We start from the raw sequence: 11,232 nt of genomic DNA, 5'->3' as shown, positions 1-11,232 counted from the left end.
AGTCAAATTTCATTTTTTATTTTACTGGATATTATTTAAAATATTTATTTTTTCTCCCTCTACACATGTATGTACACAAATCTCACAGTGATAACCTGTAGATCATAATGTACAAATGTCCAAATTATATGAACAGATAGTTTTCAAGGGGAAAGCAAAAATTATTAAGAGCTACTTGGAGCAAATTTTCAATTTCCCAAGTAACCTAAGAAAGAAAAATTAAAATAACTTTAAAGTACCACCACATACTTCAACTCTGCAAAAATAATTATACGCAATAAGCCTCAGTCTTAACAACATTATGGAAAAACAGTTCTAACTCATTTATTGTTGGTGAAATTGCAAACTTGTATAATCTTTCTGGAGGCAATCTTGGCAGTTTTCAATAAAGGTTAAAAAAAAAAAAAGATATGTTTTGACCCAATGACTTATTCGTTTAGTTTACATTCTGATAGTGTGTTTAAGACAGACAGACCCAAAGTGACAGAAGATGAAGAAAAGAGAAAAAGGAGGAGGAAGAGGGGTGACTTTATACAAAGTTGTTCATATCAAGAAATCAACCAAATGATGAATTGTTTTTTTTCTCCAAAGCAGATTGTTCAGCATTTAGGAATAAGCAAAACAACGTGGAAACAAAGAAACAAACAAACAAAGTGAGACAATCTGTCCTTCAGAATTTACATTCTTCTAGGGAATACAGTACCTTCCTAGAAAGTAAATACAAGAACTAGACAAGAACAAGGCAAAACGATTTCAAGCAGGGAGGTGTGCACCGGCCGCGGCTACGCGAGCCCCAAGCTGTCCAGCCTGGGGCCCGGCTCGCAGCGGAGGCAGCAGCGCCAGCCTCACCCTGGCCGGCCGTGCGTGCGTGTCCACCTCCGCTGCCTGGCCGGCTGCAGGGTCAGAGACAACAGCCATTTTGATGTCTTGCCAAGCTTGTTGAAACAACGTTCTGCTCACAGAAGATTCTTCTTTCCTCCTGGGATACTTCCATAACCAAAGATGGCAGCCAACAAACCCAAGGACCAGAATTCTTTGGCTTTGCACAAGGTCATCATGGTGGGCAGCAGCGGTGTGGGGAAGTCGGCTCTGACCCTACAGTTCATGTATGACGAGTTTGTGGAAGACTATGAGCCGACCAAAGCTGACAGCTACCGGAAAAAGGTCGTTCTGGATGGGGAGGAAGTCCAGATCGATATCCTCGACACTGCTGGCCAGGAGGACTACACGGCCATCAGGGACAACTATTTCCGAAGTGCGGAGGGCTTTCTCTGTGTTTTCTCTATAACAGAGCTGGAATCTTTCGGAACAACCGCTGACTTCAGGGAGCAGATTTTAAGAGTCAAGGAGAATGAAAATGTCCCCTTTCTTCTAGTCGGTAACAAGTCAGATTTAGAAGACAAAAGACAAATTTCTGTAGAAGATGCAAAAAACCGAGCCGAGCAGTGGAATGTCAACTACGTAGAGACCTCAGCCAAAACTGGAGCTAATGTTGGTAAGGTATTTTTTGATTTAATGAGGGAAATTCGAGCTCAGAAGGTGGAAGACAGCAAAGAGAAGAATGGAAAGAAAAGGAAGAAAAGCTTGGCCAAGAGGATCAGAGACAGATGCTGCATTTTGTAATCCAGGCTCAAACTTCTTCCTTATCTTGACTACACTAATAAATATAATTTATTAACAAAAAAAAATGATTTCAAGCAGTGATAAGTAGAAGAATCAGGAAAGGGCTTTTAAAGGATATAACTTGAAGTAGTGAGGTGGTCCAAGAGGTAGAGGTGAGGATGTAAAGCATTCCAGGCACGGAAGTTCAAGACAAACAGGGAAAGGTAAGAGTAAAAATGTTCTGCTAGCAGAATAGCCTGGAGGTCATTGTGACATCTAAGCTGTTTAAGGGAAAGAGCACTGAGCCCAGAATTAAGAAGACCAGAGTTCAAATGTGATCTCAGACACTAGCTATATGACCTTGGGCACATCACTTATCCCTGTTTGCCTCTGTTTCCTCAAATATAAAATGAGCTGGACAAGGAAACGGCAAGCCACTACAATATCTTTGCCAAGAAAACCCCAAATGGGGCCACTAAGAGTAAGACAGGATTGAACAATGGTATTTTGGCTGGAGCATGCAATGTGTGAGGTACATTAAAAAGTAAACCTGGAAACATAAACTGAAGCAAGAGTGTTAAAGTATTAAATGACCAAAAGAGGAGTCTATATTTTATCTTAGAGGAAAACCCTGAGCAAGAGCAGTGTTTGTGTGAGGAGTTAGATAGGAATAGATGAGGAAGATATCAAGGAGGTAAATGAGCATAAGTGCCTCGATATGAGAAGTGAATAAAACAGGCAAGGCTGTTGTTCAAGTGCTTAACAGGGAGAATGGAGGTGTGTGTCACTGAAAGAAATAACAGCAATATGTATAATAATTAAAAAAAAATCTCAAAAACCACTTACATCAACAGTAGAGGAATGGTTAATACATGTTTTGATGTTGACATAATGGAACATTATGTTATAAGGCAGTTGGGATGGAACAGTATAAAGCAACAAAACAAATATAAAGACCATAATTAAATAAAATGAATAGAAAGAAAGAAGGAAGAAAGAAATAAGCAGAAATAGAAGAATGGAGAGTCTTATTTTGATCACTTGAGGACGAATGAATCAAATTAAAAAATTCTGATCTAACGGCCTCCCATGCAATTGTTTTGAGAAACTGAAGAGTTATGATTCTATATTCATTTAAATGAATCACTTAAACATATAAGTGTATTGATTAAATTTCTGATTAATGTTAATTTTTTAAGCCAGAACTATGATTTATTTAGATAGGGAATTCCTAATGAGTAAGCTCCCCATTCTGATAAAGAAAGCTATATCTGCTCTGTAATTAATAAAGTTATAGAATTACCTATGTTACCAATAAGTTAAGTGACTTTCCTTAGGTCATATAATATGTTTTAAAACTAAGGCTTGAACTCATCTTCCTGGTTTAAGCTGGCTCCCTACACTTAAAGCACCGGTGGGCACCTTTCACTTATACCGTCAGAGGGAATAGCAAATTTATATAGGAAGCAGCAAACACATGTGATGAGGGCACATGCTTGGAGAGGCATGCAAATGAAGAACATGTAATGAAGATCAACTCATGCTCTGACAAAGAAGGGTGATGTCACCATACTCCTCTTACTTAGCCTGTTCTCCATGGTCTCTTCCAGAAACAGGTTTCCTGGGCACCTAATTTCTGCTAGATAATTCCTGGTTTACATGGCTTTGCCAGATGCTGTCATACTTAGTTTCTGCCAATGGCATATCTCTTCTGGAAACATATAAAATGAACACTATTGTGTTGGACACATAGTGTCTGCCACATAATGCCAAGTAAAATGCCAAAAGGCACACATATGTGGTATTTCTTTCTATTTTTAGGTTCTAACTTAAGCTAAAGCCATTGCTTGTGTTATAAGAGTAGGTTCTGTTCTGCTCAGTTCAAAATCTAGAATGTTTGTTGCTATTGTTTGTTTCTTTTGCACCTATTTTAGGAAAATAGTTTTCCTTAGAAGTTCAGCAAGGCACGTGGCCCCTTGGTAGGGCTGAATAGGGAGGTTAGCTGTAGCTAAAAAAGCTTCTTGGATTTTTCCTTCTTTTTTTTTTTAACACAGTGAGTAATTTGTTGTTGTTGGTTTTTTTTTTTTTTTTTTTTACCTTTGGAGCCCTAACTTTGAAGGATGGAAGTTGTAGCAGGAAATTCTTAGCTCCAGGTGCCAAACTCTTTATGATAAACAGCAGAGTCGTTCCTGGCATATGGAGAAATACGCAGTGCTCTGTAACTGAACAGAAACTTATGACTAATGGAGAATTTTTCATTGAGAATACCATAAGGAACACCATAAGAAATATATGAGACAAAAGAAAAGAGGAGTGCCTATGTAGTAGGGCCAGTATGCAACTGATGGACGAACCATGTGTTCACTAGTATCTATGAAATATACTGAGAAAAACAAAACAGCTTCCTGCAATTGGGTGTACTTTCTGTGGAGGATATATGGAGGACATGAATGCAAGATATAAATGATGTGATTTATACCAGTGGAGGGAGTGTCTTTATAGATTTGCCCATAAGTCCATAGAAGCATTATGATATTGTTCTAATTATGCTCCAGGATACCTGAGATATTGTTAAACTCTATACATTGTCACCCTTTGAAATCTCTGCTGCTTTGTTTGGAATTACAAAAAATGCTTTGTTAATCTTGAAATAGTTGGATAAGCAATACCTTAACCTGCAAGCTACCAGACTGCTAAGAGCTAACCACTTCAGCATTTTAACTATAACCAGGAATCCATTATTATTGAAGTGTAACTTACCAAAGCTACTATTACAACTCAGTTAACTGAAAAGTGTTGTTCAATTTTTTGTTGTTTTTCAGTCAAGTCTGACTATTCAAGACCCCATTTAAGGTTTGCTTGGCAAAATACTGAAATGTAGTAGAGTCAAATGGTGGCGTAAAAGAAGGGACTTCCCTGAGCTCTCCACCAAAGTCCACCAAATATTGGTAAAAAAAAAGGACTCCAAACAAATTCCAGAGCTACAGAACCCACAAAATGACAGAGTGAAACAAATTCCCAGTCCAGGAAAACCTGCAAAGTGGACAGAAAGGGTCTGTCACACTGAGCAGGGAGTGTAGCACCCTCTGACATAAGTAACACTGGCACAGATGGGCCAGAGCAAGACTCAAGGGACTGAATCATTGGCAGCTGTGGCAGTTTCCAGACTTCTAAACCCACAAATGTGAAAAAGTTTAGTAGGAAAACTCAGTTGGACTGGCGTGAAAAAGGAGCTCACCTTCAGGCTGGTCTGGCCCCAGTCCCAGTTTGGTGGGGATGGTAAAGGCAGTGGCCATGGCAATGGCAATGACAGCAGGAAAAGCAGCTGCAGAGGCTGCTTCAGTACCCTGGGGAATTGAGTAACTGATACAAAATTCCTGAAACCTGGGACAGTACATCCATAACCACACCCACCCCAATGGAAACAGAGTTCTACCTTGACAAAAACTTAGAAAGTCAAGTGTTTGGATGGGAAGATGAGTAAACATCATAAAAGAACTCAGACTATAGAATCTTACTTTGGTAACAAGGAAGGTCAGGACATACAAACAGAGAAAGATAGCAGGGTCAAAGTTCCTATATCAAAAGCCTCTAAAAGAAATATGAATTGGTTGAAGACCATGGAGGAACTCAAAAAAGAATTTTGAAAATCAAGTTCAAGAAGTAGAGGAAAAGTTGGGAAGAGAAATGAGAGTGATGGAAGAAAATCATGAAAAATGAGGCACCAGCTTGCTAAAGAAGACCCCAAAATGCAGATGAAAATAACATCTTAAAAATAGACTAACCTAAATGGCAAAAGAAGTCCAAAAAGCCAATGAGGAAAAGAAAGACTTAAAAAGCAACATTGACCAAATGGAAAAGGAGGTCCAAAACTCACTGAAAAAAATAATTCCTTAACATTAGAATGGAGCAAATGGAAGCTAACAACTTTATGAGAACTCGAGAAATTATAAAGCAGAACCAAAAGAATGAAAAAATAGAAGACAATGTGAAATGTCTTACTTGAAAAACAACTGAACTGGAAAATAGAGCCAGGAGAGATAATTTAAAAATTATTGGACTACCTGAAAGGCAAGATCCAAAAACAGCCTAGACATCACCTTTCAAAAAGTTAGCAAGGACAACTGCCCTGATATCCTAGAGCCAGAAAGTGAAATGGAAATGGAAGGAATCCAAAGATCATCTCTGGAAAGAGATCTTAAAAGGAAAACTCCTAGGAATACTGTATCCAAATTTAAGAGTTCCCAGGTCAAGGAGAAAACATTGCAAGCACCCAGAAAGAACCGATTCAAAATATTGTGGAAATACAATCAGGATAACACAGGATTTAGCAGCTTCCAGACTAAGGGATTGAAAGAGTTTGTAATATGCTAGTCAAAGAAGGTAGGATTAAAACCATGAATCACCTACCCAGCCAAACTGAATGTAACTTTTCAAGGGAAAAGATGGATATTCAGTGAAATAAAGGACTTCTAAGCATCCTTGATGAACAGACTATAGCTGAATAGAAAATTTGATTTTCAAATACAAGGATCAAGAGAAGCATGAAAAGGTAAACAGGAAAGAGAAATCATAAGAGACTTATAAAAGTTGAACTGTTTACATTCCTACATGGGAAGATGGTATCTGTAACTCATGAGATCTTTCTCAGTATTAGGGTAGTTGGAAGAAATAGACAGATAAATAGATAGACAGATAGATAGATAGACAGATAGATAGATAGATAGATAGATAGATAGATAGATAGATAGATAGATAGATATAGAAAGATGGCACAAGGTCAGTTGAATATGAAGGGAAGATATCTAAAAATAAAATTAAGGGATGAGAGAAGAATATATTAGGAGAAGGAAAAAGGGAGAGATAGAGTGTGGTAAATTATCTCACATAAAAGAGGCAAGAAAAAAGTTTCACAATAGAGAGGAAGAGGGGAGAGGTGAGAAGGAAGGAGTAAACCTTACTCTCATTGACTTAAAGAGGGAATAACACACACTCAGTTGGGTATTTTACACTACAGGAAAGTAGAAAGGAAGGGGATTGAGGGGGATGATAGAAGGGAGGGCATATTCGAGAGGGGGATAGTCAGAAGCAAACACTTTAGAAAAGGAATAGAGTCAAAGGAGCAAATAGAATAATTGGGAGATAGGATGGAGGGAATGTAGTTATTTTTTCATGACATGACTATTATGGAAGTGTTTCGCGTAACTACACATGTATAACCTGTATTGAATTGCTTGCCTTCCCAATAAGAGTGGGTGGGGAGGGAAGAAGGGAGAGAATTTGGAACTCAAAGTTTTAAAAACAAACGTTGAAAAAATATTTATACATGCAACTGGAAAATAAGATATATAGGCAATGGGGTATAGAAATCTATCTTGCCCTTCAAGAAAGTAAAGGGGAAAGGAGAATCGGATGGGAATGACAAAAGAGATGGCATCCTGGGGGTAGGGTGCAATAAGAATGCATACCATCTCAGAGTGGAGGGAGGAGAGAGATAAGGAGAAAATTTAGAACTCAAAATCTTGTGAAAATGAATGTTGAAAACTAAAAATAAATAAATTTTTAAAAATTACTGAAGTGTTTGTCATTTCCTCTGCCAGTTCATTTTACAGATGAGGAAACTGCAGCAAAGAGGGCTAAGTGACTTGCCCAGGATCACAGAGGTAGTAAGTATTAGGGATTGGATTTGAACTCATGAGTATGAGTCTTCCTGATTCAAGGCTTGACATTCTCTCCACTGCAATACTTACAGATTTTGTCTTCATTTAAACTTCTGCAGCTATACTTTACTAATGTTTCTTTGTGACCTGAAAGAGTTAAACCAACTTCGAAATGGTCTAATGGATACCAAGAAAAAATAATAACAATGAAAGATTTAGCTTGTTATATTATAGATATTTTACATATCAAATAAGGGTGAGAAATCTGTAAAGTAATAATATATTACTTGCAATATATTTTCCATCAGTTAGGTCAAATAGGTTTATAAATCTCAATTGATACATACTCAAGTGATTTGTTTGCAATGTCAGTCTCAGTGTAAAGTGAAGAAGGAGAGAAAATAACCAATTTCTTAAGTTTCTAAATTAAAATTAAATAATTTTCTAAATTTTCTAAATTTAAGCCTGAAACCTGGACCCAATCATATATGATGTCAAAACATCCACATGAATAGCAGAGTTCAGTTAATGATGCCAAACAGTTGTTTGCTTAAAAACATCTTTTTGGTTAATGTCATTTTTTTTTTGGCTTTTCTTACCTAAATGTTGAATATAGTGTATATACTACATCAGTATTCTTTCCTGCCATGAAACTAGCAGCCCTAGTATTATGTATTATCTAAAATAAAAGCAAATCAAGTTTGATTTTTAGTTGTATAAAACATCCAAAGGAAATGTGAAGTAAGCTTGAAGAGCTTAAGATACACCCTTCAAGTCATGATCTCTAAAAAAGAGGCGATACTATATGAAAGACTTAACAAAAAAAATGTACAATGAGGGTAGCTGTCTATCCAATGACCATCACATCCCACCAGTAGGTATAGGAAGTCAAGGGTTAATGGCCAGAAGCTGCATATTGGGATTTCAGTGGAGAGAGCTGGAGTGTCAGAAGTGGGAATGGACACAAAACAGAAGTTGGAGCACATTCAGGATCAAAAAATTCAAAGTCATGCAAGAGAGAGCCAAGTCAATTGGAAATACCAAAGCTGGGTCGAAACAATTAAGTGTGCAATCAGGAGAGGAGCTGAGAGGGCTGAAAGAGCCAAGAGCAAGCTGGGGTCAAAATATAAGAGGAATCAGCAGGTTGGAGAATTTGGGATGGTGTGGAGTTTGCTGCAGTGCACAGTGTTTGGATATTTTTAAATGATGTGCTTTCTTGCTGCTTAAAGGAACTAGTCTGTCAGGAATTGAGATCTGGAGAATGCCAAAATAATTAGTTGATATGGTAAATTTAAGTTAAATAACAGCTCATTTCAGTGAAATAATCAAACCAATTATTGGGCTAAATTGTTGAGTCTAATTAAGTATAAACTCCTGATTCTGACATTTAAGGACCTCTGCAATCTGACTTAAACCTAGTTGTTTTTTTTTTTGTTTTTTTTTTTTTAGAATTATGGCATATTGCTTGATTCAAATGGTCTTGCCAAACTGGACTACTAAATGTTCCCACATTTGCATTCTGGTACCTCCTTGGTATCTCTCTTGAGCTATGCTGATGATCAAAATATCATATATGCCTAGAATGACATGTCTATCTCATTCCCTCCTGTTATTAAATCAAACAGCATATCAATAAACAATTATTAACCTACTACTTTGGTCTAGAAAGGTATCAATAAAACAACCAGAATTCATTAAGTGCTTACTATTTGCCAGCCACTGTGCTAGTAAATAAATGATATTTTAAGTGCAAAGAATGATACCCCATTACTATCAAGGAGACTGTATTTTAATGGGATTCTACTCACTGTGCCATCACAGACTTAAAATTGCTCCCTTTTTTAAAAATCCAATTCATGTCACTTCTTCCATGAAACCTACTCTGATTTCACCAGCCAAAAGGTACCTTTTCCTTTCTCAAAGTTTTTGTATTATCTCATCTGTACCACTCTAATGCATTTATTACTTTATGTGATATATCAGAATTACAGGGGTGCATGTGTTATATTTATGTACCACATGTATTGTAAGCTCCTTAAGGAAAGGGATGATGTCATTCTTCTCTTTATATTTCAATTACCTAATAGTCTATTTCACATAGCACATGCTAAAAAATATCTTTTAAATAAGACACCATGGTGTGGTGGTAAAAGCCCTGAATCTGGCCTTCAGGAGAATTGAGTTTCTATATCAGGTCTTTCACAAATTAACTATCTAAGTCTTTTTATCTCTTAGCCCTCAGTACTTTCAGCTATAAAATTATAGTCTTTTTTCTGATAATATCTAAGATTTCTCCCAAGTCAATCAATGAATTGAGTTCAATAAAATTGAATTGATGAGTTAATACGACATTAAAACATCAATGGATATCAAAATTGGAAAGTATTCTAGAGGTCAATGAGTCCAAACAAGAAGTGAAAATCCCCCCTGCCCATTTAAATTATATCAACAAGGTCAATTGTCCGTTAAAGGTCTCCAGTAAGGTGAACCCAACAACCACACATGCATACACTTTCTGCTTTGTTATAATAGATTTAATAGCTACTGTTTTGATTTTTTGTCAAAAAATGATTTAAAAAATAATTTCAAATTGCCTTGTATGGTTGTCATGTTATATTGTTGACTCATAATGGGCTTTCTCTCCATCAAACCAAACTAAACCCTTTTAAATATTTTTGTAGCCATAACTCTCTCATCTTTTATTTATGAAGCTGATATTTTCATCTCAATTTAAGATATCACACACTGTCAAAATCTTTAACAAAATCTTCACTTTATTATGCAATGCATTTACTACCTTAGCTGTACATCCTCTACATATTTGATAAGAATGCCCTCTCTGTCTATATCTTACTAATTGATAAAATTAGTTTTGATACATCACATGATAAAGCACAGATCCTTTGTACAGTCCAGTAGAAGTGCCTTTCAGATTGGCATTATTGAACCATTAATGGCTACCCTGCTTTGGACATGTTATGAATATACTTTATTGCACTGTTATTTAACATGAATGTTTTCTTTCCATCATTTCCAGAAAAAATAGCATTATAGATTTTGTCAAATGCTTTGTTAAATCTAAATAAACTCTATCTTGTCATCCTAGCTAGTAACTGTTTAAAAAAAATCTTTAAAAATGAAATAAAGTCTATTATGAAACATTTTTAATGATTTGAGCTTCACAATCATCATCTCCTTTTATATATGTACGTTAACTATCCTTTAAATAAAATGTATTGAATTCAGATTATTTTGCTTTTAATTGACTGATTCTACACTCTCTCTTTTAGCAAATAGAAGAGAATTAGACTTTTTCAGTCCTGTGATAACTTGATAACTCTTCCATTTATAGCCAAAAGATGTGTACATATATATGTGTGCGTTCATATACTTTATCACTTTGAGTTCTGAATATTTTCCTATCCATTTCTTAAAAGAAAGAAAATAAAAAAGGAAAAGAACAAATAAAATATTAATTCAGAAAGAGTAACAATTCAAATGTTCCACACCTATAGTCTGCCACTGCAGCAAAGGAAATTTTTTCATCACTTCTTCAGTATCATGCTTGGTCAATTTAATTTCATTTTTTTCTTTCCTTTACATCCTTGTCATCAATATATCTGTATGTGTGTCTGTAATACATACACACACACACACATGCATGCTCATGATATAAATATATATCATATGTATTAATATATGTTTTATATATCTATATATAAATATATCTGGTACATGTACATAGGTATACATATATACATAGATATACATGTATGATATATATATATATCTATATATAATGATTTAAATAGATTGATGATTCTGCTTCTATTCTGAATGAAATCAGAGTTTTCTCATGTATATTGGAATTATTTCTATTCATTTTTCTCTAACAGAACAGTGACATTTCATAACTTTCATCTACAGAATTTTATGTAAACATTTCCAATCAACTGAACATTTACTTTGT

At 35.8% G+C, this 11,232-nt stretch overlaps 1 pseudogene; it reads left to right on the top strand.

The window, feature by feature from the left end:
• Positions 1-806: 806 nt before the first annotated feature.
• LOC140513349 (ras-related protein Ral-A pseudogene) lies at positions 807-6,402 on the top strand (annotated as a pseudogene).
• Positions 6,403-11,232: the final 4,830 nt, after the last annotated feature.

Source organism: Notamacropus eugenii, chromosome 7 (genome assembly GCF_028372415.1).
Source record: "Notamacropus eugenii isolate mMacEug1 chromosome 7, mMacEug1.pri_v2, whole genome shotgun sequence".
NCBI classification, from domain to species: domain Eukaryota; kingdom Metazoa; phylum Chordata; class Mammalia; order Diprotodontia; family Macropodidae; genus Notamacropus; species Notamacropus eugenii.
This window is presented reverse-complemented; position numbering and strand designations above follow the sequence as displayed.